Genomic DNA, 3,946 nt, shown 5'->3' with positions numbered 1-3,946 from the left:
ATTATTTTGTGTTGAATTTAGTGTTTTCTTTTTCCCAAAATTTTGAGAGTGAGAGTATTTGAACTGTTTTTTTTTTTAATCTTAGCAATAGAGTCAAGGCCATAAGAAAAAACGGCTGAAAATATATGATTAATCAAATTAATTATAATTTATTAGTGAAAATAAAATTATATAGATGATAAAATTGATTTAATCATAATTTTGTTTAGTTATTATTTTTCAACATTTAGTTTTTTTCATTGTTAGAAATCTAATTGGCAACATAGTACATAGTGTATTATCTTGATTCCCTAAAAATGGTACATAGTGTACTATATTAATTCACTAATTTATTTTTGTACATAATAAAATTTCTCCCCATTTCTTAACAGAGTAATAAATTTTGCTCTTTCTATCTTCAATTTTTAATATCACCCATGTATACATATTGAAAATAGAAAAGATAAAAATAATTAAAGATTAGAAAGGAAAATATATGATTAATCAGCTTAATTATAATTTATTAATGGAAAGAAAATTATATAAATGATAAAGTTTATTTAATCATATTTTTTTTTAATTATTACTTTTTAACGTTTAGTTTTTTTTTTCATTGTGTCAAGAATCTAGTTGGCATTTCTGGTAACCATAAGTTTGAACTTTGTAATCTACCCAATTCAAATACCCAAAAAATTTAAAAGTACATGAATTGTTTAGTCATACCACAATTTAGTCTTGGCAATTATTTTGTGACTGAATTTAGTGTTTTTGTTTTTGGTCTTTGGGTTAGCCTACCAAATGACCAAAATTTTTAGCCTTAATTATTAATTAATACTCTACCATTTCTACAACTTAGTAAGAATAAAGAGTGCACTCAAATCTACCTATTCTAAAAGGAAACATAGTACATAGTGTACTATGTTGATTCACTAAACATAGTACATAGTGTACTACATTGATTCACTAATGTATTTTTGTATATAATAAAATTTACTCCCCATTTCTTAACACTGGTAATAAAATTTGCTCTTTTTTTCAATTTTTAATATTACTCATGTATACATATTAAAAACAGAAAAAAAATAAAAATATTTAAAGATTAGAAAGGAAAATATATGATTAATCAAATTAATTATAATTTATTAATGAAAAGAAAATTATATAGATGATAAAATTTATGTAATCATAATTTTGTTTAATTATTATTTTTCAACATTTAGTTAGTAATTTTTTTTTCATTGGGTGAGAAATCTAGTTGGCAACATAGTACATAGTGTACAATGTTGATTCACTAAACACAATGTTGATTCACTAAACATAATAAATAGTGTATTATATTAATTCTTTTCACTAAACACAATGTTGATTCACTAAACATAATAAATAGTGTATTATATTAATTCTTTAATGTATTTTTGTATAGAATAAAATTTACTCCCTGTTTCTTAATGCTGTAATTAAATTTGCTCTTTCTTTTTTCAATTTTTAATATCTTCCCAAAATTTAATCCACTTCGAATTGAATGGGATCGACTTAATAAATAGCGTCCACTTCGACTTCCAATCGATAAATGGGATCGACTTAATAAATAGCGTCCACTTCGAATTCCAATCGACGAATGGGATCGACTTAATAAATGTTTGGGCGATCTGCCTTTTTACATAGTACGTAGTACATAGTGTACTATATTAATTCATTAATTCATTAGTGTACTATATTTTGGGCGATCTGCCTGTTTACGGTTACCGGCTTTTCCCTCTCTTCCCGTGGAATCGAACCCTTGGAGCTATAAATCCGCTTCAACCCCTCCACATTCTATGCGCTCACATCTCTGGCTTGTTGCTGCTGCTGCTTAGTTTTTCTATTTGCCATCCATTTCTGAGATGGAGAATCGCGGGAGCTCTGCAGGAGGCGGGTGGTGGCTCTATTTCCTCCTCTTTAGAAATGGTTGCAGTCGTTTCTCGTTGGACTTTGACGATGTTTGTGGGTGGCGTCAGTGGCATCTTTATATTGCACTGCTTATTGCTGCTGTATCTGCTGTTTTGGCGTCCTGGTTGATGCCGGGAGGCTGTGCGTGGGCGGGAAGACACAGGAGGTCTGGCCACGTTCCTATTCCCGGTCCCAAAGGATGGCCCATTATCGGAAGTCTAATGGACATGAGCATCGGTCTCGCTCACCGCAAGCTCGAATATCTGGCTCGTCTTCATGGTGCCACGAAGCTTATGGCCTTTAGCTTAGGCTCCACGCCCGCCGTTATTACATCGGATCCTGAAGTGGCCCGAGAGCTGCTCAACTCCCCTCATTTCGCCAACAGACCCCTGAAGCAATCTGCGCAGCAGTTATTGTTCGGCCGGGCCATTGGCTTCGCACCCAATGGGGATTACTGGAGGCTGCTGAGGAGAATTTCTTCTACGCATCTCTTTTCTCCGCGCAGAATCGCTGCCCACGAGCCTGGTCGCCAGGCTGATGCTCTGGGAATGCTTCTTGATATTCAGAAGGAATGTCAGTCCACGGTGTTGTTAGGGTTCGACGACACTTGCAAGGGGCTGCGCTGAACAATATCATGGGCAGCGTCTTTGGAAGGAGGTTCGATATGTCATGTACTTCTACTTGTGAAGAAGTGAAGGAGCTGCGGGAGATGGTGGATGAGGGTTTCCAGCTGTTGGGAGCGTTCAACTGGGCGGATCATCTACCATGGCTGCGACCGCTGGACCCTCTTCGAATCCATGCTCGTTGCGCCCGCCTGGTGCCGCGTGTGAGAGCTTTCGTTAGAAATATCATCGAAGAGCACCGACGTGCAGAGCGGAACAGCGAAACGGGTGATCAATCCGATTTTGTTGACGTTCTGCTGTCGTTGCATGGAGAAGATAAGCTAGATGAGGAGGATATGATCGCTGTTCTCTGGGTCCGTATTTTCACACTTTGATATCTGTATTTTAGTTTACTTAACATGCAATCTGATCTATGTATTGTATTTTACCTAACATGTAATCTCCGAAATTTATATTTATATGAATAATGAGGTGAGTTTGCCTTTGGGGAGGGGCATTAACTAAGTTTGGTTCTAATTTATGTAATGTTATGTATGCATGCAGGAGATGATTTTTCGTGGCACAGACACGACGGCTCTGCTGACGGAGTGGGCCATGGCAGAACTGGTGCTGAATCCAGATGCCCAGAAGAAAGCTCAGGCAGAGTTGGACGCTGTAGTGGGGCGAGACCGCAGCGTGAATGATTCGGATATCCCTAAGCTGCCGTACCTCCAAGCTGTGGTAAAGGAAGCGCTGCGAATGCATCCGCCTGGACCGCTGCTATCATGGGCGCGGCTCTCAACTGAAGATGTCAACATCAACGGAATGTGTGTTCCGGCGGGCACGACGGCCATGGTGAATATGTGGTCGATTACTCACGACCCCAACATTTGGGAATCACCTCATGAGTTCCGTCCGGAGAGGTTTGTGGTGTCGGAAGGCGGGGAAGACGTGGATGTGAGGGGTAACGATCTGAGGCTTGCTCCTTTTGGTGCTGGTCGTCGTGTGTGCCCGGGGAAGGCTCTGGGCCTTGCCACTGTTAACCTCTGGGTGGCCAAGTTGCTCCATCATTTTGAATGGCTTCCTCATGCTGAACATCCGGTTGATCTGTCCGAGGTCCTGAAGCTGTCATGCGAAATGGCTCATCCTCTTCATTCTGTTCCCGTCATGCGGGTGCCTTTCGCTTTCATTAAATCCTCTGTCCCTGTCTCTGTCTAGTCAATTACACAGGCTCGTAAAAGAAGCTATGTTAAATAATTTCATACCTTTGTCCGATCCATGCAGAATTCTGTTAGCTTATTATTTTCTTTTCGTTTCGATGGGTGAAGAGGTCCATCCAGATTGCAAAATCTAAGACAAGAGATCTATAAAATCTAAAACTACAATATAAGCATTGTAGCTACCCGGTTTCAGAGGAAAATTATGCTTTAAAACCA

General features: G+C 38.7%; 1 pseudogene; it reads left to right on the top strand.

Moving 5' to 3' along the window:
* Window positions 1-1,862: 1,862 nt before the first annotated feature.
* LOC149177789 (cytochrome P450 78A4 pseudogene) lies at window positions 1,863-3,728 on the top strand (annotated as a pseudogene).
* Window positions 3,729-3,946: the final 218 nt, after the last annotated feature.

Source organism: Pinus tabuliformis, chromosome 4_1 (assembly GCF_031772625.1).
Source record: "Pinus tabuliformis cultivar Carrire ecotype Pingquan chromosome 4_1, CPIR1, whole genome shotgun sequence".
Taxonomy (NCBI): domain Eukaryota; kingdom Viridiplantae; phylum Streptophyta; class Pinopsida; order Pinales; family Pinaceae; genus Pinus; species Pinus tabuliformis.
Note: the sequence above shows the minus strand (reverse complement) of the source record. Positions and strands in the feature narration are given on the sequence as shown.